The sequence below is a fragment of the Mesocricetus auratus genome, unplaced genomic scaffold (genome assembly GCF_017639785.1).
Source record: "Mesocricetus auratus isolate SY011 unplaced genomic scaffold, BCM_Maur_2.0 Super-Scaffold_100008, whole genome shotgun sequence".
Lineage (NCBI taxonomy): Eukaryota > Metazoa > Chordata > Mammalia > Rodentia > Cricetidae > Mesocricetus > Mesocricetus auratus.
In genome coordinates, this window is record NW_024429192.1 from 7,453,172 (window position 1) to 7,480,541 (window position 27,370).

The 27,370-nt window shown below is 49.1% G+C and overlaps 1 protein-coding gene across 4 annotated transcripts in view; it reads left to right on the top strand.

Moving 5' to 3' along the window:
• Tiam1 (TIAM Rac1 associated GEF 1) overlaps window positions 1–27,370 on the top strand; it is a 340,091-nt gene that overhangs the window by 54,429 nt on the left and 258,292 nt on the right. For all 4 annotated transcript variants that reach the window (XM_040750527.1, XM_040750528.1, XM_040750524.1 and 1 more), the window contains one exon: window positions 23,217–23,269. The gene's annotated coding sequence lies outside the window, so the exon portion shown is untranslated. The remainder of the gene's footprint in view (window positions 1–23,216; window positions 23,270–27,370) is intronic.

Below are 27,370 nucleotides of genomic sequence, written 5' to 3' on the forward strand. Positions count from 1 at the left end.
GCCTACTGGTGATCTAAAAATAGTTATCTTATTCCTTGCCTTAACCAGTAGTAACCTGGATGTTTTAAATCTCCATTCTTAGGTGTAATATCTTAATCTTAGTGGTTGCTGAAACCTTAGGATATCCGTACCAGTTATTTTATTGATTTTTAGTTATGTGTATGTGTGTATGTGTGTGTCTGTTTTGTGGGTATGTGCACTTGTAAGCACAGGTGCCTCTGAAGTTCAGAAGAGGCCATCGGGTCCCCTGGAGCTGAAGCACCCGGTGCTCTCAAGCCATCTGATTTGGTGTTGGGAACATGGGTCTTGGCAAGAGCACCTTTTCAGGTTTACAATTTTTTTTAAGATTTATTTTTCTTTGTGTGTGTTGTTCATGTATGACTGTGGTGCGTGTGCACACACAGACACACAGACACACAGACACACACACACACACGTTTGTGCAGGTGTCTAAAGGAACCATAGGAGGTGTCAGATCCCTTGAATTGGAGTTACAGGCATTTATGAGCCACCTGATGTGGGGGTGGGAACCGAACTTGGATCCTCTGGAAGAGCAGTAGTGTTCTTAACCACGAAAGAACCACCTCTCTGGCTACGTAGCTGCTTGAGCAGTTCCTACCAGGTGGAGTTACAGAACACCCCCATCCACCATGGCCACGGCCATCTCTCAGCAAATCAAAGAGTAACAGACAACCCACGGATAACGGACATCCCTGTAGGTGTAGGCTTTGCTGAGACTGGAAAATACTGCAGATATAAAGTCTTGGGAAAAAATTTGAAAAGCGAGATTTCTAGGGAATTCCGTTCCTCTCCCCGTTTAAACAAAAAATTTCGCGTTAGATTTGGGATCAAAAAATTCCTTTATCTCTTCTGTTACTAAAACTGCCAAGAGAAATTAAAAAATATTTATTTTTAAGATATTTATTTATGTGCATGGGTATTTTGTCTATGTAGGTCAGATGAGGGTGTCCTGTCCTTTGGGACAGGAGCCAGTGGCCAGGTGAGGTTGACCTCCATTTTTCGGTGCTCCTGTCTTGGTTGGGTTGTGCCCGCAGGGAAATGCCTGGAACTGTTTCACACTCAGGGCAGCCTTGCAGGGATGCTGTGAACAGGTTTTCTCAGGAGGCTTTTTACATGGGCCATCACTGATGCTGGCTGTGACAGCCCCGATGACTCAGGGTGTCCCTCACATCTCCCAAGCATCTGGGGGTCTCTGCATCTTTGCTCCACAGTTATCATTACCCTGAAGTTACTTGGCGCTGTGACAGTCCTGAAGTGTATGGTTGACTGATAGTCCTGCCTTTTAAAAAATGAATTGCTCCTTTACTTGTAAAATGCCTTTCCCTTGAAGCAAATTTAGAAAATGCACAGAAGAAAATAAAAGCCATGTTAATCTCATCAGTTATAAATTACTGTTGTTCAGGGGACTGCCAGCCTACAGTCCCACCACCAGAAAGTCTGGGAAACAGGGAGGACCCTCAGAGAAGGGGACTGGGACAGGATCTCCTAAGTGGACTGGGAGCATGGGGGGGGAGGGGACAGGGAGCTGGGGTAAAGTGACGGGGAGAAGCATAGGGGAGGGTAGGACATGGGGGAGCAGGAAAGTGAGTCAGGGGAAGAATAGAGGAGAGCAGGAGGGAGTCATTATAGGTTTGAGGAGAGATCTGGCACTAATGAGATTTCCAGACATCTACCAGGATGACACCAACCGGCAATCTAAGCAATAGTGGAGAGGCTACCTTAAATGCCCTTCCCCGATAATAAGATTGTCAACTACCTTGTATGCCATCCTAGAGCCTTCATCCAGTGACTGATGGAAGCAGAGGCAGACACTCACAGCTAAACACTGAGCTGATCTCCTGGAACCCAGTGACAGAGAGGGAGGACTGATGAGCAAAGGGGTCAAGACAGGGCTGGTGGAACCCAGAGAACAGCTGACCTGAATAAGGGGGTGCTCATGGACCCCAGACTGATGGCTGAGAGGTCAGCATGGGACTGATCCAGACCTCCTGAATGTGGGTGTCAGTGAGGAGGCCTTGGCAATCTTTGGGGCCTCAGGTAGTAGATAGTATTTAGCCCTGGCATCTGAATGGACTTTGGGAGCCCATTCCACATGGAGGGATGCTCTTTCAACCTGGACACATGGGGGAGGGCCTAGGCCCTGCCCTGGCCGATGTGACAGACTTTGGTCCCCGGAGAGTTGAGTGGGGACTGGATGGAGGGTTGGGGGGGGGTTGGCAGGGGTCGGGGAGGAGGGGAGGGAGAGGGAGCTGGGATTGATATGTGAAGGAAGCTTGTTTCTAATTACAAAAAAAAAAAAAAAAAAAAAAACGACTGTTGTTAGCAGATGATACTTTTTCTTTTTTCCAGACAAGGTCTCTTGTAGTAGGCTTTCTTTGGGGCTACCAACCAACTCCGAAATTACAACACAGAGACTTATTATTAATTATGAATGCTCAGCCTTATGTTATTGCTTGTCCCACTAGCTTTTATAACTTAATTTAATCTGTTTCTCTTCGTCTACATTTTGCCCCAGGGCTTTTACCTTTCTTTCCTTCTTTTTCTACTTTCCTGCTTCTTGTGTCTGTGGGTCTGGCGGCTGCCTGGCTGGCTGGCCCTGGGCATTTCCCTTTCTTTCTCCCTCGTTCTCTCTTCTCTCTGCAGCCTAGATTCCTCCTTCTACCTATTCTCTCTGCCCACCAGCCCTACCTGTCCCTCTGCTGCCTAGCCATTGGTTATTCAGCTTTTTATTAGATCAGCCAGTGCCTTAAGCAGGCAAGGCAACACATCTTCACATTGTTAAACGAATACAACATGAAAAAAATAACACATATTTGCATGTTAAAAAAGTGCAGCACAAATGTAACACACCTTTACACAGTTAAAGTAACGTCCTGCAACACAAACAAATGTAACAATCTTTACATAAAGTACTATTCTGCAATAGGTCTTATCCCAAGTTTGCCTTGAATTTACTGTGTGGCCAATGATAGTCTTGAGCCCTTGGTCCTTCTACCTCAGTCCCTGGGTGCTGTGATTATATCACGCCCAGTTTCTTTTGGGGGGGGTGTTGCTGTTTAGTTTTGTTCTCGAGACAGTTTCTCTGTGTAGCTGGGAGCTTTTGAGCCTATCCTGGAACTCGCTTTGTAGAACAGGCTGGCCTGGAACTCACAGAGAGCCACCCGCCTCTGCCTCCTGAGTGCTGGAACTAAAGGTGTGTGCTACCACCACCTGGCTCATGCCTAGTTTTTCTGCCTCCTGGAAATTGCACTGAAGGTGTTCTGTATACAAGGCAAGCCCTCTATCTGCCACCTGAGCTGTCCTCCAGCCCTATTTTTGTTTTGAGTCAAGGTCTCATGTAGCCCAGGCTTGTCTCAAACTGACTTTTAAGTGAGGCTGATCTGTTTCTGAAGCTTTGAGATTGCAGGTGTATGCTTTCGTCTAGCAAGAAGAGAGTTTTATGAGTATGTTTTGCTAGTTGGTATGCATATATACCACACGTGAGGAGGAGAGGGTCAGGTCTTCTGGAACTAGAGCCTTGGATGGTTGTGAGCCACCTTATGGATTTTGGGAATGAAACTCAGGTACTTTGCAAGCACAGGTACTCTTAACTACCACGCCATCTCTCCAGCCCCCATCTGAAGTTCAAAAAATGTGTGTGTGTGTGTGTGTGTGTGTGTGTGTGTGTGTGTGTGTGTGTGTATGTATGTGTGCATGGGGATGTGCACTACGTGAGTGCAGGTACCTTTGGAGGACAGAAGAGGGCGCCAGCTCCTCTGGTTAAAGGTGGTTGTGAGTGCTGGCTTGGGTGTTCTGAAAGATCAGCAGAGCTCTTAACCACGGGACCACTTCCCCAGCACCTCATCTGTCGTTCCCCCCATTTTCTCATACAGTCGTTTCCCTTTCTTCCTTCACCTTTCCTCCCCTCGTTTGCCCTTTCCTCTTCTTTCCTTTCCCGTTCTCCTAGATTCCTTCCTCTGCCCCCTTCTCTCCATTCTTCCCTTCCTCATTCTTTTCTCTCTTGTACTAGAGACGGAACCCAGAGTCTCGTGCATGCCAGGTGCACTCCAGCCTTCGTTTTGCTTTGCAGTTCGTCTGCAACCTGGATCACACAGTGTGGGCACCACTTCCTCTTTTCCGTACAGTGGCTGCACTACACTTGTCCTTGGATTGGAATCCCACCCACCCAGCACTGTGTGTGACATTTCATGTAATTTAGGGGTGACTCAAAGTGCACAGCAGGATGTGTAGCATGCACAGGGTTTGAGCATCTGCAGGTTTTGGTATTGAGGGAAGTTCTCAAATGTTTCTGAGCAGTGACCCCCAGTCCACTGCCCAGCATCAACAAACAATCCCTGGGAGGAGCAGTGACCCCAGTCCATGCATGCCAGGATTCCGTTTGGTTCGATTTTCCCAGAGAACGGTGGCACCTGTAGTGGGTGGGGCTTCCCACCTCGACTTAATCGAGATAATCCCTTAATGGCCAGCCTGATCTAGAAAGTACATCACTGAAACACCTTTCCCAGGAGATTCTAGACTCTGTCGAGGTAACAGAACCAATAATTATGGGGCACTGAGTCCTCAGAGCCTCCTGGCCTATTCTCCCTGTAGTGGTTTGGATATGGTTCAAGCCCTTCCAAGACTTTGTGTGCCATAGTAGTCTAATCTTTAAAGTTATATGCTAATGGCATTAGGAGGCGGGGATTTAATCCGTCTATGGATATGGTAGGGTGGGGTTGTACATGGATCTGGGTGGCTTATGAGCGTGTACACACAGGCTTGTCTTCTCCTGCCTCTTACCATGCCAGGCTCTTGGCCAACAAGAAGGCCCTCACTTAGATGAGGTCCCTAGACTTTGCATTTCTGGAACCCTGAGCCCAAATTAGCCTCTTTTCTCTAGAAAGTAGCCAGTCTTAAAAAAAAAAAAAGTGGCCAGACTCAAATTGCTGTAGTATTTCCAGACTGATTAATGTAACTTCTCAAAGACCTCAGTTGTCGAGGCAGGGAAAGAGAGAGAAAGAGAGAGGGAGAGGGGGGGGGGAGAGAGAGAGAGAGAGAGAGAGAGAGAGAGAGAGAGAGAGAGAGAGAGAGAGAGAGAGAGAGAGAGAGAGTGTTTATGTGTGTCTGTGTGTGTGAATGTGTGTGTCTCTGTGTGTGAGTTTGCCTGTGTGTGTGTTAATGTGTGTGACAAGGCCCAGCCTCATTGTCACCAGATAACCAGGATGACCTTAGACTCCTCACCTTCCAGCTTTTATCTCCCAAGCGTTGGGTCTACCGGCATGCACCACCAAACCTGATTTGACAAAGACCCTGTTTTTCATATGACTTTCAGGGTTAGGGGCTCAACATGGATTTTGGGGAAACACAAACGTTTTGACTTTCACGCGGTCTGTAGCATGAGTCTTAGAATGGGGAGATGGCCGCGACTGTGGAGGGTCCTGGACAGTCTGTAGTCTCTCCTCCTGAACAAGCAGGACTGAGATGACGTGGGTGCTACAGACACTGAGGAGGGATTTAGTGACAGAGTCATGCAGCACAGTTGAGCTAGGATGACGTAGGTGAAAGATGTGGAATCCTGTTTAGCCTGTCTTTTAGGGTCCCTCAGATTTTTGTTTCTATTCCTTTAGTTTTTCAGTGACCGGAGCTGCTGCGCTCGTCAGGTCCGCGCCCAGGACGGGTGTCAGCTTGGAGGCTGCCACCGTGCAGGACACATGGTGTGTGGCACTCACTCCTGTGGGTCTGCGTCCCATCTGTGCCTCGTGAGGAGGTGTCTGGGGCCCGCTGTTCCTTCCGGGTCCCCCGTCTATGCTGGCTGTGTGTTGGGCAGCTTTTCCTGCTTTGCAGACACCGGTAGACACTTAGCGGAGGACAGAGTCACTCTGGCTCCCGGCCTCGGAGCTTGTGCTGCGTGCTCAGATGGCTCCCTCGCTATGGGAGAAAGGCCTGGTGGAGGAAACATACTCGCCTCGTGGTAGCCGGAAGCAGAGGCTTGTCCCCAGTGCCTACTTCCTCCAGGCAGGCCCCGCCTCCCAGCAGCCTTTCCGTTGCGGACTCTTGCACGCGCCTGTCCACCAGGGAGGTCCCGCTCGTGTCCCGATCACTTCATAGCAGTGCCACCGTCCACACAGTTTGGGGGCTGGGAAGTGCAAGGACAGGTTCTGGCAGAAGCACGGGTGTCCATGGCCTGCTTTCGTCTTCACAGACCGCCGCCATCTTTCCCTGTGTCCTTACATAGAACACAAGCCAGGGTGTTCTCTGGACTCTCTCGCAGGACTCCAACTGCGTGTGCGGAAACTCTACCTGAATGACCCAGTCGTCCCCAAAGGCCCCTCTTCACTTGGCAGGAGGCTTTGGATGGACCCTTGGGGGACACAAGCACCCAGACCATGGCAGGGGGTTTCCTGATTCCTTTCTGAGCAGCGGTCAGGTCTGCAGCATCCTGGCTGCATCCTTTCCCCAAGGCTTCCAGAGTCCTGCTGAGCTCTGTTGTCCCCGCCAGATGGGACAGGGTCATCATCTCTGCCCCTACCAATTTCTGAGACCCCTGTCACCGGAGGTGAAGATCCCACCAGGAGGCAGTGCCTGCTACAATGTCACCGGGGTTTACCACATCTTTACAGATTCTCCGGCTGTTCTGAAGTGAATGGGAGAGGCTCCTCCTCCTCTGAGGAATCCACAGAGCAAGACATGAGGCTCACCATGTTGAAGCTATGACATGTGTATGCAAATAAAGTTTTAATTAGAAGGAGCATTTCTCAGCCTCAACCTGGTGCTGGCTGTCTTAACACTGAGATGGAAATAAACCAGCTTCTTGGCACAAGACCCACTGGCTCTGCCTCTTACACACTCAGTCTTTTGGGTTGAAGCGTGGGGTGCAGTTGCGTGTGTGGTGTTTTAGAGCCTTTGCTTCCCAAAACAAAGAAGGAAGAGTTTGGTCCCCTTGTAGTGGGTACAGCCATGCCATCTGCGGCAGGGCCCGTTGGTTTTAGCCTACTGTGTCTGAGGAAAAAGAAAACACCTTTCTAAACATGAATCAGAGGATGTATGGGAGGGTGGCATGTGCACCCAAGACTGTGTCCTCCATCATTCGCCAGCTGTGTGGCCAAAGGCGGGTCACCTAGTGTTTATGCTTCTGTGACTTCATCTGTGAAATAGGTACCCCGTTGTCACGGCCATTTTCATCATGGTGATTGTAAAGGATGCATGTGTGGTGCTTGGCACAGGCCTGCTCAGTCACCGATATGATTATAATTTCTTGGTTCCTACAAGTCCTCGTCTTGGGTCACTGCCCAGGTCTCCCACAGTGTGTTTGGTGTAGGGTGGCCTCCACTCGCAGTGCGTCTGGTTTTGCTGAGGACTGGCAAAGCTTCAGGTTGCCTTCCCCGGAGGCGCCTGGGTGGCGGGTGGACGTGTCCCTGGATGTCAGCTTGGGTGTTGCAGTACCCTTCTGCTGAGCGATAGGCTCCCATTCCTTCCCCCTCCCAACTAGGCCATCGCCATACACGAACAAGAGGCGCAGCCTCTGACGAAGGCACAGGCCTGTCTGGATTTCATCACGCCAGGCTGGCTCACCCAGGTGACAAGAAGGTCAGATCTTTAGATTTGTGTGCAAGCAGAATTTCTCAAGATGTATGTCACGAGCAATGCAGGTTCCTGGCTTAGGGTTGCTAGAATGTTCTTTGTCTTGTCTGCTAATGTGATGATTGGCTTGGTTGGCTTCAGTATGAGGCTGGTCTGTCAGCTTCATCCTCCCGTCTAGGGAGGGGAGAGAGGCTGGAAGCGGAGTTAGTCACAATGGCTAGTGACTTAGTCATGATGAAACCTCTGAAGAGTCTTTGGATATTGGAGGTTCTGGGTTGATGCAGGGAGTGTGCTATGCTGGAAAAGGCATGGAGACCCGGCATCCCTTCTTACCTTACCCCTGCACTTACATCACCTCTCTGTCCTTGAGGTAGGTCCTCTAAGCCTGTGGCTGTAAGTGAAGGGCTTCCCGAGTTCTGCGAGTGTTCTAGCAAACTATGGAACCTGGGGACAGGTTTGTGATAACCCTTGGACTTGTAGTTTGGCAAGCAGAGGCATGGGTACCCACTGCACTCCTGTGTCTGAGGTGGGAATGAACCGTTGCCTTCTGAGGTCTGAGGTCTTCGACCCCTCCCCACCCCCACACCACTGTTGAGCATTTCTGAGCTCGTGGCTGGCTTTGGACTCCGAGATCTGCCTGCCTCTGCCTCCCAACGTTGGGATTAAAGACACCACGTTAAGACATTCTTGACTCTTGGGTGTTTGTTGCATGCATACAGTCAGGTATCAAATTTCTATCACAGAGCAGCTGCTTCCGGTTTGGGGGTGCCATCTCCAGTTTCAAATGTCAGTGGCTTTAGCAGTTGGCATAAGCGTTCCTGAACACCCGCCGAGTGCTGTCATCTTCTCTTTTCCTCTGCACCCTACCTTTCTTCAACTCTCCTTTCTGGACTCTGTCTTCAGTCCACACAGGATCCTTGGAGAGCTCTTCAGGTTGTCAAAGGCCTCCTTGAAGTGGATTTGGCTTTAGTCCAGCTGTGGGTTGACATCAACCTCCAGTGTCTTAGATGCATCCCAAGCGCATGGTTTTCTTCTTTGCAGCTGTGCCTGTTGGCTCTGTGGCTAGTGAGTCAGAGATTTTGGAAATACATCCCTTTTTTTGTGTGTGTTGTCGGTTCTATTTCAGTTCATGTGCTGTAGAAGTTTCTGTTGATCTGTCACCAACTTCTGTTGCCTCCGTCAGATAGGTTAATGAGTTGCCAGCTCTGCTTCCTCAGTTTCATTGCTTGGACTCAGGGTAGTTTCCAGAACACTCCATTGTCTCAGGATCTGAAGTCACATGGTGCTGGCCAAGGCCAGCAGGTCTAGACTGTTGGCTGGCACAAGAAGAGCGGGAGAAGAAAATGGGTGGGAATGGTTGTGTTTCCACTGTGTCCCCTGCAGCGATAACTTGAAGTCTGCAGGCCACCCAACGTTGTCTACACCCAAGTGGCTGCTGACCAGAAAGGGCTAGACTTGTATTAATCCACAATATTCAGTTTCTCCCCGGCATGGTAAACTTGTTTCTCTTGGCTCCTTTGGTGTGTGACTGACCTCCTGTCTTAGTCAGGGTTTCTTTTGCCTCGAGAAACACCATGACCAGAAAGCAAGATGTGGAGGAAAGGGTTTATTTGGCTCTCACTTCGGCATTATTGTTTGTCCCAGGGCAGGGTCCTGGAGGCAGGGGCTGATGCAGAGGCCCTGGAAGGGAGCTGCTTACTGGCTGGCTTCCCATGGCTTGCTCAGCCCACCTCTTTATAGAACCTATGGGCTGGACCTCCCGCATTGATCACCAGATGAGAAAACGCCTCACATCTGGATCTCAAGGAGGCATTTTCTCAGCTGAGGCTCCTTCCTCTCTGATGACTGTAGCTTATGTCAAGCTGGCACACAAAACTACCCAATAGACCTCCATTTGGCTTGGAAAACCCAGGACTACCATAGTCTTGATGGCTGTCACCAACAAGGAGCTGGACTTTCTCCTCTTAGACCTTTCCCTGAGACATCACTGTTCCCTCTCCCTTGTGTTTTTAGGTCGGCACCATGACCATTTATTTGTTTATTATTTTTCTATGTGCATCTGGGGCTTGCAAATTGTGTCAAGGTGCAAGTGCACATTTGTGTGCACGTGTGTAGATGCTAGAGGTCAACCTAGATGTCATTTCTCAAGACCTGTCCACCTTGGTTTTTCAAGATAGGGTTTCTCTGTGTAGTCCTGGCTGTCCTGGAACTAGCTCTTGTAGAGAGATCAGCCTGCCTCTGCCTTCTGAGTGCTGGGATTAAAGGTGTTCAGTACCACTGCCCGGCTCCATCTTTGCTTTTGAGGTAGGCTTCTTTTTCAGGACCTGGAGATCACCCATTGGGCTAGCCTTGCTGGCCAGCAAGTGCCAAGGGTCCTTCTGTTTTTCTTCCTTCCTAAAGTCCCGGGATTACACCTATGTGGCCCCAACCTGACTTTTATATGGGGCCCGGGGACTTAATACATGTGCTGCTAGCACTCATCTCTCTCATTCCTAATCTCCCAGCTTCAGGCTGCCCTGGGACAGTAACGGATTTTCTGCTTAGAATACCTCGATTGGACTCTTTGTTTTTCCAGATTAATAGATCTTTGTGGATAGCCGAGTATGTTCCTGTATTTCGTGTGGTTATAGCAAAATGTCTGACAGCAGGTAATTTATAAAGACTAGAAGTGTATTCAGCTCCTGGTTCAGGAAGGAGGTTGGGAAGTCCAAGAGCATAGCTTGGCATTGTGGGAGCCGTACCTTGGTGGCCTCTGAAATCCTAATTACTTTGCAAAGACATCACATATGGGTATCATATAGATTTGAGAAAACAAGTTTCCAACATTTGGGATTTTGGGGATACAGTTACACTGTAGCTTCGAGAGACAAATGTCTTTCGTATGGGGTAGGGGCTGAGAGTGTATGAATGAAGGTCACTGTAGGGGTGTGAGCGGTGATAATTAATTGCCTCCTTGTCCTTGAAGAGGTTCGAGCCAACTGATGAATTTAACACAACATTCAGACAGATGGAGGTCAAAAATATTGAGATTATTGTGGTAAAGCTAGCTGGAGAGCAGGCTTAGCAGTGAGGGCCAGATGGGGTTGTCTGCCAGTCTCCTCATGCGCAGGGCTGGGCAGCCCTAGGAGTATGGCAGGGAAGAGGTGAGGCCCAGAGATGGTCTGCTCCTGAAGACGGGGCTGGAAGGAGCGGGGCTGGGCAGCACACACTCGGTATTTTTCCTAGTGTTGCCAATCATCCCAGGTCTCATCCTCCTGTGCTGCAGAAACAAAGTGATGATCTCTGTGGCTCCAGTAGGAGAGATGGACTTATATTTGTGGAGTCCTAAAATCCAGCCGACATCATGGTAGCACAGGACACGGTTAGCTTTTCCGAGGGCCTTGCAGGAGAATCTGTTGTGTGCCTCTCTCTTAGTTTCTAGTACTTGCTCGTATCCTTCGTTGGTTTATAAATGCATTGCCCCAATTTCTGCCTTTCTCTTTGTATGGCATCCTCCCTGTGTGCCCATGTCCAAATCCCCCTTCTATATAAGGGTACCTGTTGTATTGTATTAGGGGGGCATCCCATTCCAGTATGACCTCCTTTTAAGTGTGTCTAAAATAACTCCATTTTCAAACAAGGCCACGTCTGTGGCGTGTTGGGGATTAGGACTTCAGTGTGAGTTTTGAAGGGCGTAATTAAGCCTGCAACAAAAGTCTAGGGTTTTTCATTCGTATATATTTCATTTCCTGAGTATGGGATGGGGATCTGTCCCTTCTTAGTGTCTGAGGAGTTGGGTATTGGCGTCTGGTGAGTACTCGGTGGATTCCAGTAGGGATGGTGCTCTCTAAGGAGAGTGATCACCCACAGCATTTTCTCCTGTGGACTGAGCAGAGGAAGGGCCGAGGGAGAACCGAGGGAGAAGAAGGTGACTGTGAGAAGAAGGTGACTGTGAGTTTGAAGGAACGGCCTGCCCAGAAACCAATCCAGACAGCAGTTGAACATGGAATTCCTGGCACCCAGGACTGTTTCAAAACAAGTTTCTCTTCTATATTATGTTTCTTATTGCTGCAACAAAATGTTTGACAAAAGAGAGTTTCTTATTGGCCCAGAGTTTGAAGTTGCAGTAGCCTCTGGCAGCCATGGCAGCGACCACATTGTATCCACAACCAGGAAGGTAGGAATGCCAGTGTTCAGCACACCTCTTTGTACTCAGCCCGGGACCCACTCTCTTAGAATGGTGTCACCACACTTAGGGTGGGTCTTCCTTTCCCAGTGGACTTAGTTTAGGAAAATGGACATACTCGGAGCGCTACCTTCTGGTGTGTCGTAAACTGTCAAGTTGGCTATCAGTGTCAGTCATCATCACATCTTGTTTTAGCCACTTGGTTTGTGTGACTTGTGATGGTGACTTGCTACCTGCCCTTCCTTCTGACGATGATGATAGCCCTGTGTGGCTCCGTCTGACATCGGTACAGGGCGGGTAGTGGCTTCCCGTCAGGGCTCTTCGTCATCCCGTGCCTTCATTTAATGGACTGTGGAACAGAAAGCTGATGTGGCTTGCTCCACCCCACTTCAGTGGATTAGGCGATGGACCCCGTGGGTGAGTCCTAATGCTTCTCAAGCTCACTTGAGTAAATCCAGGGCAAATATATTTAATTCCTTAGTTAGAATGCAATTCATAGTGACACGTGAATGTCATTGGCTGGCAAAGAAAAGAAACAAAGTGGGTCAGTGACACACTGCACTGTTTTGTGACAAATGTAGGTTAACTGACTTAATGGAAATCGGCAGTCCAGGGGTAAGTGAACTGGAGACGCGTAAGCCCTCAAAATCGCCTTTGCAGCGATGCCCGGGACAGAGTGCGCGCACTCCAGGCTGAAGCTTCCGTGAGCCAATGGTTTTTGCCCTAGCTAGTTAAAATCCACTGCTTTAATTAAAAATGTACCAAACACCAAGAGCAAGGACGCATTGCTGCTCTTCTGAGTCAGCCGGCAACTGAGCTGAATAGACAGTGAACGCGTTACTTAAGAGATGTGAGGAGGCGATTACAGCGTGCGTGAGAGCGGGGAGCATCCTGCAGAGGGGGAAAGGGCATCATGAGGGCTCGTCTGAAAGTGGTGTGTGTCTGAGCCGTGAGCTCCTCCTCTAAGCTTACCGCATGGACTCGGGGTGTGGGGAGACACACCCCTTGGAGACTGCATCCTTCCACGCCCTGTTGCGGTGTCCCTTTGCTCCTTTTCCGTCAGCGCCGTGTGACACAGGTCAAGGATGCCCAGCTTCTCGCTGTCGTCCACAGCAGCCCCCAAGAGTTTTAGGGAATCTTGAGTCAGGCCAAACCAACGCTTCTGGCTCTGATACTGAAAAGGGTCTCAGCACTAGCCAGTTGCGAAGCAGAATTAAGAGATTTTTATTAAAGGCATTTTGATGCAGGCCTAAGCAAGAGGGGTTGGGGGAAGAGAGGCTCTCAGAAGGAAGTGAGGCGTACCCAGATGTAGCCCAGTGGTTTTACAATAGTCGTATACAGGGTTTTGGTGGGGATTGCGGTTCCAGGGCACCTAACAGGATTACAAGTTAAGGTAAGAGTCTGGCCCACAGGGACACATAGTGTCCTTACTGTAGACAGGTGTCCCCCTGTGTCCTCCCCTCCCATCCCCCCACCCCACATGGTTTCTCTGACTTTCCTGGAACTAGCTCTATAGACCATGGTGGCCTTGAACTCACAGACATTCTCCTGCCTCTGCCTCCGGAGTGCTGGGATTAAGGGTGTGAGCCACCATCGCCTAGCATATGAACAATTCGGGGTTCTCAGAGTCAAGCATGAGGCCCTGCTCAAGGTCATATACATCGAGGCGTTAAGCCTGGGTTGTTGCTGTTCTGACCTAGGAAAGGCAAACTGATCTGTTTCAGCCCTTGCAGCCAGTGTTGTTGCCCTGCAGGAACTCTTGCTTCTTGGCATCGAGGCTTTAGTCCAGTTCCAGGATGACGGACTCCCTTCACGTCCTCATTATTTTTTTGTCTTTTGACCCTGCCTCAGCGTGACAGTAAACTGGCTTTGCCAAATGAGTGAGAAGGCCTGAATTGTGGTGTTTGGGGTTTCCATGTTTTACATTTTCCTCATTTCTCAACATGACAGCAACTACTCTACTAAATTTTAAAACCATAATAGTGGATCACAAGCCTTTATAACTCTATACTAGTAGAATACTGTCTGCTACCACCCACCCACCCATTCACCCACCCACCCACCCACCCACCCACCCACCCATCCACCCACCCACCCACCCACCCACCCATCCATCCACCCATCCACCCACCCACCCCTCCCTAATTGCTTCCCTTCCCACTTTTTTTTTTAAAGATTTATTTATTTATTATGCATACAGTGTTCTGCCTGCGTGTATGTCTACATGCCAGAAGAGGGCACCAGATCTAATTACAGATAGTTGTGAGCCACCATGTGGTTGCTGGGAATTGAACTCAGGACCTCTGGAAGAGCAGCCAATGCTCTTAACCATCTCTCCAGCCCCCCACTTACTTCTTACTCCTTCCTTTTTCCACTCAACACAGTTTTAAACAAAGTCAAGGAAATAAATAGTATTTTAGACTTTACCATTTCGTGAGTTAATTCCCTTCATATTTTAGATAAGAGAACTGTTCTTAACAAAGGGGACAGTCCTACTGTTTCTTTGTTCTTTTTAGGTGAAACTGGGCATAGAATCTGGTAGCTCACATAGCAGGCAAATGTTTTGTCACTGAACAAAACCCCCAGCCTCTTGAAAAACACTTGCTGGCCTGAGCTGGGAATTCCATGGCGTCTAGAACTCAAGTTGAAAGCCGCCAGCCTCACATCGTGGAAGCACCAGGTCTCATGAGGCGACTTGTGAGTTGGAGCAGCGTGAAATCCACTTGCACACATCACTCTGCTGGCAACCCCACGCCTGTGTCTGGGCTTTGCTCGTTCTGTGATGTGGCTTCACCATGTCTCTGCGAGCAAATTTATGGCAGTTGTAGACTTGGTAGTTGCAGGTTCCCGGAAGTGCATAGTTGTCTTCACAGCTGGTTCACTATGTCCCTGTGAACTCCCATTCTTCTCTCGTGTCCAGTGGCGAGCTTCTGGATGTAACTGAGCAGTTGGCTTTTGGCATTCATTTAGTCTTTGGCACGTCTAGATTTTATTTCATCGTGTGCTTGTGAAAGGTAGACAATGTTCCTATGGGATTCCAATGCAAGTCCCCAAATTGTGGTTTTGCACTGGGCTGCATATCTTCTTTCTAGGGCTTCTGGCAGAGTACCTGGGAGCTCAGACTCAGACTGTCAGGGTTTGGCAACAAGTTACTTTGCTTGCTGAAAGACTGTGCTGGCCCAACATTTCTCCCTTATGAGGTTACTCACCTGTCACCAGGTACTACCCTAGCTGGTCCTTACTCAGTACCCACAACAGCAAATGTGAAAACTCTCTGTTGATTCTCTGAGAACCAACACAGGACCACTAGGTGTTCTGAGCATCAATTCCCTGTGTCAAACTGAGCTTCTTGGATGCGGACATAAAGAGCCATTAGGTCTCACTTTCTTCCCAGGAATGACACCCTGCTCCATGCCACCAGCCACCCGCCTTCCCTAACTTTCCCATGAAATGACTTTTTTTCATGTACTTGGCTGTTCTGTTCTCGTCTTCATGATGTTCCCTGGTGTTCCTGATCTTAAATTAGGAACAATAACATTACTTCTGTTGCCTGTGGCTCTGCATATTTGAAAAGGCAGGGGAAGTGTGGACACTGTCCAAGCAGTAGTCAAATCAGTTTGTGATCATCTCAAATAGAAAAGTGCAGGCGACTTCATATTTGGGCATTTAGAAGTAGGTTATCTTTCCCAGCTGGTGTGTGGACTAGGTAAATGAGATGTTTGTGATGCAAGGCACGGTTGTGATGTTTGAAGAAAGCAATTCCTCTTTTGCATAGTCTTTGGACCCCTCTGGCTCTTAAGTCTGGGTTGTACCAAAAGGGCAATTGCATCCAATTGGACGTAAGACAGCTTATTGGCTCAGTTGTAAGACATGGAGAAACACACGTTTGCATTAGGATGGAATATGAAGTAAATACGCCTTAAGGATGCTGGGCACCCCTCATTTATTTAGACCTGTCACTAATAGTTAGTGTTTCCTTAGTTGACATTTGGTTGTTGTCTGACTTGCTTTCAAAAAGTATCTAGAGCAAAATGGGTTGCCTAGCAACATGTTCCAGCCCAGGAGGTTGGAGATGGGTCAGTGATTAACAATTATGTACAATCAAGTTTAAAAACGCGAGGCAGCCTTGCAACATTTATGCCCTGATCACCACCAAGCACTGGCATTCTCCTGCCTCCACGGTTTGCGGCTGTTATGAGTGAATTTACTGCAGTTGCAGACTCGACCTTGTGGCAACAATGAAAGGAAAACTTTATTTGGAATTGAAATAGGCTTCCGCTGCCCTTTCGTGCATTGATGAAGTCCGCGGTAGCGTCAGAAAACCGTCACTTGTTTGGGCTGCTTGTCAGGACCCTGTTCTCTGGGAAAAGGAAAAGAGACAGTGTAATGTCTGGGTGCTTATAAGCGTTGTCGTCTCAACAGATTGGCTGCTGTTAGTGACCACTGTAGTTTACTAGAGAGCCAGTCTTACGGAGTGAGAGACAGCAGCCCCCTCATTCAGCCCAAACTGTGAGTGTATCTCCCAAACCCCCGTTCTTCCCCTTCCTTCCTTACATTCCATCACAGAGAACAAGGATTTTGCGCAACCCAACCTTACTTTGTCTTTCTGTCTGCACGAATTTCGGTGGTCGCCTGGATCCCAAGCCTGGATGCGAGCAAGCTAGCTGGGAGACAGTTCATAATTCTAGCAAAGCGTGTACTTCCTCGTCAAGAATCATTGGGCTTAACTGGCTAATCAATTTTTAGGCCCTTTCCCTTTGTATTCTCTTTAATCAACAAAAATAAATTGCCCCGCCACCCTTGAAAGATACGAGTCGGAGGAGAACAGTGACAAATACACCACTGGTCCTGCCAAGAGAGCTTTTCCACAGAAATGTCTTGATTGAAGATGATCTTCATTCCAAAGTGCTGCCTCATCACTTGTCTGCGGAAGGAAACAGCTGTGTAAGCAAGCTGTTCTCCCCCAGCCCGCTCAGGCATTGTTTGACATTCATCCTCACTCTCCAGCCGCCACACCTTTACAGCCAGACCTAAGGCCTGCCCTAGCCTTCCTTGCTGACACAGACACCGCCTTATGAAGTAGCTGCCCCGTGACCTGTGGGGAGACCTGTGGGCTGGTGAGGACGATGGACCCTAGGTCTTTCTTTTCCCTTTCCCCTGGGTTTGACTGGCTGGCCCTTGCTCTCTGGGCAGAAGATGAATGACAGCATCATGTTGGAAGATGTGACCAGGCCCTAGTGACTCGATGTTTATCTTAGGCAGTAGGAAGGCATCGTTGGTCATGCGTGGCCCAGTGGCTTGCATGTGCCTACGTGACACCCTGTCCCCAGAGTGTCTAGGGTCCAGTTTTGGCTTTTGTTGTACCTCTCTGACTCTAGGGAAAACAAAGAAATGCAGAGGACTCCTAGGGTAGGTGTTGGCTTCTCAGCGTCCTCCTGTGAGGAAAATGAGGCTCAGAGAACATGGAACTGGCTCCTGAGGGCCAGGGGTGAAGCTGAGTGGTGGGGTGTGTGGCTAGCATTCCTGGGCTCAAGAGGAAAACCCACCAGTGTCACACGGTCTACATGTGGCATGTCTGTGACCCGTGTCCTGTCTGTGTCTCACCACATGCTTTCCCATTGCACTGTCTGCTAGAGACTAGAGCATCCCCCCCCTTTTCCAGGGCTTTGGGGATCAGCTGATGTAAAATAGGGATGGCTTAAGGTGTGTGCAGGTCTGCGTGCCTGGCACAGGGACACTCCTTTAGGGGCCTCCGTTGACTGAATCCTCATTCCCGTTAACTCCCGTTACCTTCCCTTTGCCCAGGAGCTTGGGGGCACTGGCTCAGGTCGCATGCCTAACCGTTAGGGAGATGAGGATTTGTAGCCAGCACTCTAACCTAGGGCCCGGGCTTCTAGACGGCTGCTGTTGTGATTGTACCCTTGTGTGCTTAGCATCGCTCAAGTCTTGGTGGCATGAAGGAAGGGGCGAAGATGCTAAGGGACAGGAAAAGACTTGAAGCTGAAACTGTGAAGGTACATCCGTGTTTAGACTCGGGTCCCCTCCCCAAGACATCTCAACATGTATGTGAAGATGATCCCAAACCTGGGGGGGAGGGGAATACAGGCAAATTCAAAAAGCTGAACGCTAGAGGTTTGACACTTCCAGAATCGAACATTTTGGCCAGGACTACTCAGCCAGTAGTGATTTTTAGGACTTCCCAGGCGCTATGGGTGAATGAGGCCACTGATTCACTCAGCTTCAGTTTCCTGGTCCTTTAGGATTATTCTCTGATGTATTTGAATGCATCTTTTTTCCTTTCTAAACGATATGTACTGAGCCCAGGGCTTGGCTTTCTGGATAAGCTCCCTACCACCGAGCTATGTCCCCAAACCCCTCAGATGCATTTATTGATAGCTTTTCTCCACGTTGGGTTGGGTTCTCTTGTGTCTCTGCTAAATGGTTTTTAGCTTTTTTCACTTCTACTTATTTTATGCTGTTGAGTGTTTTGCTTGTTTGTAGGTGAGTACCATGTGACTGTCTGGCGTCCATGGAGATCAGAAGAGGGAATCGATTCCCTGGAGAACCAGTGTGACAGGCAGTTGTGAGCAGCCATGTAGGTGCTGGGAATAGAACCTGGGTCCTCTGCAAGCGCAGTAGACGTTCTTAACCACTGAACCACTTCGCCAGCCCCTCTGCTAGAGGTTTATCTTCCATGGGGCTTTCTCAGATTGATAGGAGAACCTCTGTTCCTGTAGGGGTCACCAAAAAACCAACCAATGACATGAAGATTGTTCCACAAGGGGGGGGAGGGGAGCAACCTTAGATGAACTCGGCTTGTGGTGTGGCACAACTCAGCAACTTCTAAAGAGTGCTCTGTAAGTCAGTAGTTCTTAGATGCCGACGGGTCAGGGAAACCCGAGGAAATGCCTAAAGCTTTATAGCACCATTTGTTTCCCAAAGCTTTGGCCATTCGGCCGGCGTCTTGGTTAGCAGAGTGGAGGGGGACTTGGGTTACGTAAGAGTGAGGTCAGAGGGGACAGTGGGCAGTTGGTGAGATCCACGCCTCTCACGATGGTGGACAGAATCACAGAAAATGATTTCTGAGTACTCCAGAGCCGGCTTCGTAGAGGAGCATTTACATACATCCAAGGCTTTCCCCCCCTCCCCTCCTCTGCAGACCCCGTTAGCTCGATGTATTGTCCCCACTTAACAGGCAGCATGGTGTATGGCACATTCAGTGCCCACTGTAATTTCAGAAGCATTAACATACACAGCACATCTCAGGACAGAGGACATGTGTAGCTGGCTTGTGGGCTGGTGCTGCCAGTAACTGTGTCTCCAGAGCGCAGATGCCGCTTTGTTACACGGCTCTTCAGAACCCGCTGAAACGCACGAGTGTGACAGCTTGCACGAGCCTATTTCTGCTCTCTGGGCATTGTTCTCAGAACTTTGTGGGAGTTTAGTCCTCAGAAAAGGTTGGTTCCGGGACTGATGACACCCGGTAGTCAGGAGACCGAGTTTTAGAGTAATGCTTCGATTTGTCCAGGGCCACCTCTGATCAAGGCTCCAGAGCAAGGCTCTTGGGTGCACTGTCCTCTGGGCTGAGGACAGCATCCCGGGAGAAGGGCAGAGTCATGGGGCTCCAGGTGGGTCGGAGGCTCTGGTCCCCCTCAGGAGCTGTTGCCCAGATGGCTTGTCACTTCCTGTTGGCATCAACCTTAGTGTCAGCTCGTCAGTCTCTCGTCACCTTCTGTTGCTTTGTGTCAGACCACCCTGGTTGTGAAGGACGCAGAGGCCACTAAATAGACCTCGGGCCGGGCAAGGCACACCTCGGTGACCCTAACCGCAGCCCTGCTATGTGCTATGTGCTATGGAGTCTCCGTGTAGCCAGGGGTGAGCTAGAGACTAGACAAGGTGAGTGATATGTGCCTGGTCAATGGGTAGGCAGGCAGGAGGTTGGGAGCACATGTTTGTAAGGGTTGCTGCCTAGGGTACAGTGTCACACACACGCATGCACACACGCACACACTCACTTCCCTTTGCCACCTAGACATTTCTGGAACTCTCATCTGTCCATGTGTGCTGTCTTTCTGCCCCCAGTGTCTTTCCTCTCTTCTGTCCCACACTCTCCCAGCAGCCTGGGGGGCTTTCAGAGCAGAGTACATTCTTTTTTTCCCCAGGCCCGGAACTGATTTTCTGCTGCTTGCACATAGGAACACCTGCTGAGCTGATGAGCTTTGCAAATGTCACTTGATTGTTGGGAGGGAGCTGTGAGCGGTTCTCAGGAACACACCATCGCAGCTGCCTGGCAGGGTGGGTGGTGAGGGGTGGGTCCCCCAACCCCAGCCCCCTCAGTGAGGGAGGTGGTCGTGTTCCCTCCTGGGGGCTGACTTAGGTGTGGCCTCGACTCTGCATCTTCTTCTTTTTCCTCCCCGAGGAGACAGCGGCTCTGCAGTGCTGGTCGGCTCCTGCGGTGGTACCTCAACTTTGGAGGCTCCTGTGACAAACGTGACCTTTTTCTTTTTGGATTTCTCTCCTCAGAAAAACGCATGTGCATGCAAAATTTGGGTAGAATTTTAAGATACCAGTAAATTTAGAGCCTCCTTGGACAGCCCTCACTTTTGTCTCTGTCCCATGTGTCTTATGAACTGTGCCTTAGAAACTGGGTCCTTCCTTCCTTCCTTCCTTCCTTCCTTCCTTCCTTCCTTCCTTCCTTCCTTCCTTCCCTCCCTCCCTCCTCCCTCTCTCCCTCCCCCCTTCCTCCCCCTCCCTCCTTTCCCTTGTGGTTGAGAGCAGATATGGAAATATGCAGATTCTCTGACTTCCGTCTGTCCTTGTTGTGGACCGCAGACGGGACAGGAAAATACATAGCTTACTCAAAGAGACTGGGGTATCGAGTGAAGGGGTCACAGGGCCATGAAGGGCCAGAAGTGGCATGAGACATGGGGGTTGGAAGTCCCTTCTCCATCCCCTGTGACTGAAACAGGGAAGCCACATGATGGTCAGACCCCAGGTGACCCAGCAGGAAGGAAGTGTGGGCTTGCACAGGGGCGGGGGAGGGAGGGCTGCCTTGGGAATAGATCGTTGCTGACAGAGATAAGATAGAACATTTAGCACATTTGCCCTTGCAGAGTTTCTTTCTTTCTTTCTTTCTTTCTTTCTTTCTTTCTTTCTTTCTTTCTTTCTTTCTTTCTTTCTTTCTTTCTTTCTTTCTTTCCTTCCTTCCTTCCTTCCTTCCTTCCTTCCTTCCTTCCTTCCTTCCTTCCTTCCTTCCTTCCTTCCTTTCTTTCTTCCTTTCTTTCTTTTTTTTAAAGGCAGGCTCTCATTATGTAGCCCTGGCTGGTCTAGAACTCACTGAGATCCACCTGCCTCTACCTCCTGAGTGCTGGGACTAAAGGTGTGAGCCACCACACCCTTGTAGGTGTTCAGTAACCCATGTGTCTGTTCCACTTGTGAGGATGCGAGGAGGGCATTTTGTCCATTTGTCCCACCTCCTGGGATCTGGGTGATAGGGAAATTGCGTAGACGGTTGCTAAGCTTCTTGGATCTTGTGGAATGTTTTAAATCCAGGAGTCAAAAAATTTTTTTTCCTCTTCTCTTATATTGGCTACTCTTGTACGGCTGTGTTAAAGCACCACGATCACGGCAACTTCTAGACCGTGTGGAGCACAGAGGTCTTTGTTCCCAGATAAGCACGAGGGGAACCTGGACTTAAGCGCACAGGGTTGTCCCTTCAAGGGAAGGGAAGCTCCACCTGTACTCCACCCAGAGGGCTGGGGGCAGATCTGTTTACTAGCCTGGGGACTTTGGCTCTCTCTGGGTGGATAGAGACAGCCCCCTCCCCCCCTTTCTTGGGGGGCATTTCCCCCCAGACCCATAGCGTAAATTAGTTTTCCTCAGCCTGTAGAGCCTATTGGACTTTACAAAAAGTTGTGGTGTGGTCACGTCTGTCTGTATTTGGCTTACTTTGTTCTTCGAGGAGATTTATGTACGCTTTGTTGTGCACGCAGAACTAAGTTATCATCACAACAATGTTCACTGAATTGTGTTTTCTTAAATATGCCGGAAATAAGCTACCCAGGTCTGCAGGTCTGTGAAGGTGGCGGAGGTCTCCTGACGTGGGAACCCTCTAGGAGTCAGGGCCTCGGCTTACGCTGTTCTTGACGCTCCGTATTTGGCCACAATCAAGCCAGGCTTTTCTGAACATTTTAAAAAGTAGGCCTCAACCTCTCCTTGTTTTGCTGTGAGGTTTTAGCAGAACCCTGCTAACCCAATCCCCGAGAATTCCCATGTGTTATTAGTGACCACCTTTGGTGTCGGAGGAGTTATTCCTCTCCCCTTCCTCCTCTGTCTAGTCCTGGCCCTGCCTCCAGCAAGAAGGTATCCGACATTGGTGTTTCCCACCAATTGGCGTCCTACCCCACTCGTTCTGTAACCACCAGCTGTCTTTCCTGTGTCCTCAGTGGAGCTCTGTCCATCCCCTTATTCCAGCAGGGCTACTGTCTGCCCATTGCTGTCACCCTGGGGGAGTCTGCCTGCCTTAACCGTTTATGAAACATGTCCAGGTTTTTAAGTGTTATCCATTTGAAATCATGTCGGGTCCAGCCTGACCCAGTACTGAGAGCCATTACTCACCACAGGGCGTGTCAACCCTGGCCGCTGATTCTCATTGAGAAGAAGCTTGGCCTTGGCCTCCAGGCTGAAATCTCCCTTCTCTTTGACTGACTTGTCACAATTTTGTGTCTTTGCTGTATGTTCCCTCCCTCATTAGGAGACTGTACAGTAGCTTTGACAATTCCAGTCCTCCTAATAAAAATGCACCTGTATTATCCTCTTGCTTTTTATTTTCTTCATTTATTTTATTTTATTTTTGGCTTTTCAAGACAGGGTTTCTCTGTATTGTTTTGGAGGCTGTCCTGGAACTAGCTTTGTAGACCAGGCTGGTCTTGAACTCACAGAGATCCACCTGCCTCTGCCTCCCGAGTGCTGGGACTAAAGGCGTGCGCCACTACCGCCCGGCTCTTCCTTTATTTTTAAGTGGTGGGTCTTGCTGTGTTGTCTGCTGACTGTAAGCTCCTGGACGGTTGTGGCCTTCCTGCTTCACTCTCTTGGGTAGCCGAGACTACAGGCATGTAGTTCCATGTTGCTTTCAGACATGTAAGACCATGCCTGCCTTTTCTTGCTTTCTTTACTAGGGCCGGGAGCCTGGGAGGACCACGTGACTGCCTCCAGGCTACTGTTCCTCCAGAAGTTGGAACTAGAGTGATGTCACAAGGGTGGGTTCTCTGTGGCTCGCTTTGTTGAGAGTTCTAGATTACTTGGCTTCCCATTCTAAGCCCTTAGTTTCTTCTTCTGGCCCCTACCCTTGCCTTATAGATACAGTTTTGGATGGATATGTTCGTTTCTTTCCTTTTTTGCTTATGGAATGAAGTGCATGTGCTTTGGGGAAGCTGCTAGTCACTCAGAGCCTTTTCTTCTGGACTTCCAGGTTGACGGCTTCATTCTGGATGTTGACACTCTCCCAAGCTTGAGCTCCGAATGGTGAGTAGTCATGTTCCCCTACATGCTGGCCGTGTGTCTTGAAGCACTTTCTTGGGACATTGTGAGTACACTGAGACGTTAGAAAAACGCCAAATTAATGTTTGTGTTACTTAGTTCTCGTCCATTATCCTTCCTTCTAGACATTTTTCCTTGGGGTACTAAAACAACAGAGATTCTGTATGATCAGGGCAGCTGTCGTCATTTGTATAGTTGCCTGAAGAACAGCTCAGAGAGGACTGGAGGAGAGAAATCAGCTCTAGGTATAAATGCTTCTCTGAAGTGATCAGGGCTCCTTAGGTCCAACATCACATAATCTTTTTATCACATCAGTGAGCCAGAGTTCATTCCTTGCTGTCACTGGGTAGCTGTTTTCAGTTGGTAAAATACCTAAGCACAATCCAAGGCCCTAAGTAACAGTCACACTGCATGGAGTTGAGCTCATGTCCCCAACACTCTACGACAGTGGTTCTCAGCCCGTGGGTTGTGTCCCCTTTGGGGTTTCAAATGCAGGTTTCACAGGGGTTGGTTATCAGATATTTACATTACGATTTGTAACAGTAGCAGAATTACAGTTATGAAGTAGCAATGAAGTAATTTTGTGTCTTGGGGTCACCACAGCAGGAGGAACTGTATTAAAGGGTCGCAGCATCAGGAAGGTTGAGAACCACTGATGGTATGACATGGTTTCTCTACGTAGCTCATGCTGGTTTAGAACTGAGTCCTTCTGCTTCCAGATCCCTAGTGTGGGGATTACAGGAGAACTTGCTGTGAGGTCCTCACTTACATTTGAGAATAAGGTACCTCCTTGTCATCCCCAGCCCCCAATAATGCATTTGTCCTGTGACGTTTCCACGGTATAGACTGCATTTCTGGTGTTCTCGAGTGGACATGTTCCACTGTCTGCCAATGTTTTCCTAAAGACATGCTCAGATTCAGTTCCAAACTGGGGGCCAACAGCCCGGCATGGTGACCCATACTGAGATGGGAGGATTGCTTGAGCCTAGGAGTCTGGGAAACAAGTGTGCAGCTATGTTGAAAGAATGAGTAAGAATTGGGGCAAGAATGTTGCATAGACTGTAGTGTACTGTCCCTTTTTAATTATCAGTAATTACAGCCAATGCCAGTCCATCCATCCATCCATCCATCCATCCATCCATCCATCCATCCATCCATCCATCCATCCCTAGAGCCCTTATCAGCCTTTCTCCACATGACTGGAAATCCATTGGTGATCTGGGGTTGGTGACAGGTGTGATCTTTTCTTTAGAGGAACAAAGAGATGGTATTTGGGTTCTGCCATTTGTCCTGCATTATTAACTGGCCCTCTGAAGGAGAACTTAGGTCAGATTTTCTTTATTTGATTTTGTGTGTACGTGTGCGTGCTTGCAAGTGTGTGCCGGCGGTGGTCACAGGATCTGTTGGGGAGGACGCGGGTGATGGATGGGGTGATTTGAAGACGGACTCGGGTTCATTTTGAGGGGGGTTTTGAGGATTTGCTCTGCATGGGGCAGAGCAGACCTGGTCCCTTTCTGTCCAGTCAGCAGGTGGAAATTCAAGATTGAGTTGAGAGTGGGAGTGACTGTTAAGATGCAGGTTGGAAATTTCCTAGGTGTACCAGTGCGCTGGCTAGCTTTAGGTCAACGTGATAGAAGGCATTGCCATCTGAGAGGAGGGAGCCTCCACTGAGGAAATGCCTCCGTGAGTTCATGCTGTACATAAGCTTGTGGAGCATTTTCTTCATTAGTGATTGATGGGGCAGGGACCAGCCTATTGTGGGTGGGGCCATCCCTGGGCTGGTCCTGGGTTCTATAAGAAAGCAGACTCAGCAAGCCATGGGGAGCAAGTTAGTGAGCAGCTCCCCTCCACGTCCTCTGCATCAGCTCCCACCTCCAGGTTCCTGCCCTGCTTGAGTGCCTGTCCTGGCTTCCCCAGTGATGGACTGTCATGTGAAGTGAAAGCCAGGTGAGCCCTCTCCTCCCCACGTTGCATGTGGTCACGGTGCCTCAGCGACAGTAACCCTGATTAAGTCAGCTAATTACCTCTTTGACCTGGTGACCACAGCCTGCACCCCTAGTTCTAGGAGACTGCCAGGTCCTAAAGGGTCCCCTGCTCTAGGCAGTTTAGAGACATCACTGCAGAGCCTCTTGTGAGTACCTACTCTGAGGTCACACTCCGTTTTAGAGTAGAAGGGGCTTCTGTGAGGAAGAAACCCTAGCCAATTAGGGACAATGGTCAGAGAGAAGGGTGAGAAAAAGCCTTGCTGTGTATCATGTGCTCCCAGGCTGTAATTAAATTTGAGATCCTTCTGCCTCAAACTCCCAAGTACTAGGGTTACACACTCTGCTTAGACCTGGGTTTTAGATTTTTTTTTGAGCTTTAAGGATTTTTTTTGTATGAGTATTTTGCCTGTATATGCATACCACATACGTGCAGTGCCTGCAGAGGCCAGAAGAGGCCTCATACCCCCTGGAGATGGAGTTATAAACATTTGTGAGCTACCAGGTCGATGCTGGGAACTTAACCCTGGTCCTTTGCAAAAGCTGTAAGTGCTCTTAACCACTGAGCCATTCCTCCTGCCCCTGAGTTTAATCTCTGAGAATCCTGCGGTGTGTGCTGGGCTCTGCTCAGTACAGTTGTGTGTTTCTGCGGTGTTTATTTATTTATTTTTAACAGGAGGGTCCTCAGGGTACCTCACCTGTCCTTCCTGGCCTTCTAAGGAACAGTTAGCACGTTGTATCACCTTGTTCAATTAGTAAGGTTTTGGTGGCAGGCACGGCTGTACTCATTTGTTACCTATGGTAACTTTCTTGCAGCAGTAGTTGTTGGAGGCGCATGCGTACCCATGTGTGTGCACATGCATGTGTGGGTGCATGCATGCAGGCTCCTCTGTGTGCATATGCGTGTGTGCCCTGGTTGTATGAATATGAAATTTGTGGTTTACGAGCTGTTGTAACTGTTAAAGTAACTGAATTTTCTTGTTTGCGTTTCTATGTTAGATGACATTGTGCTTAAGCTGTTGTACGTCAGCCTCTGTGGAATACAGGTTTCAGGATGTCCCCTGCCACACATCGAAATCTGAGGCTGCTCAAATCTCCTTTATAAAATGCCGTCATTTTACCATAAAATCTTACAGACATCTCCTGACATAGTTTCAACTCATCTGTAAGCCTAGTGTGGGACTCAAGCCCATAATCATACCACTTGGGAGATGAAGGCAGGAGGATCGGGAGTTCGGGACCAGCCTCAATCACATAGTGGTGATGAGACCACTCTGCTTCAAACAGTGATAACAAAAATGCACCTCCAGACTGCACCTAACAGTGCAAAGCTGGGCCCACACAGGAGATGATGGCAACGGGGCAGTAGCGCAGAAGAGGCAGTTGAGGGACTAGCTGTGTCTTCAGTCAGTGTCTGGTTGTTGAACCCTGGGCACAGAGGGCCAGCCGTCGCTCAAAGGAAGTGCAGTCCCACAAGGCCAGGTTCGTTAGTGATGTCCTTTAGCTGTGTGGATGACTGAAGCTGACAGTCCTGGCAGTCCACATCTTGAGACCTTGTCACGCCTTCTTCCTTAGGACAAAGCTTTCCTTCTCTCCTCTTCATCTGAGTGTGCGTTAATGTCTGCCTTGTTTTACCTCTGGTCAGGAGTCTGTCCCTTTCCTGTCCTGTGCTGAGGGCGGTCCTTCTAGATGGTGCTCAGCTCACACTTCCAGAGATAGTCTCTTTGCCGTCTCACCGTTTCGTCAAATTATTACCGATGGCTGTGGGATGCTTTATGTAAGAATAATGAAATAGATTTAAAATATAAAAGACTTTTCTTAATGCATCTTAATGCAATAAAAACCGTAGCGATTATTAAAAAGTGGGAGAAGACAGGAGTTAAAATAGCAGAATTGCTTAGCAAAGATTCTGCCTCATAATGCATTTCGATATAATTGGTGTCATAATGTGTAATTAGCAATCTTCCTTTGAAGCATGAGGTTTAAGTTTGGGCGGGGCGGGGGCTCTCATAGGACCTGGTGAAGTCTGAATTCATTCCTGTAGTGGCATGGGCTGTTGGCTGTATCTACGGTCCTTGGCGCTTTGTGTTGGAGAGAGAGTTAA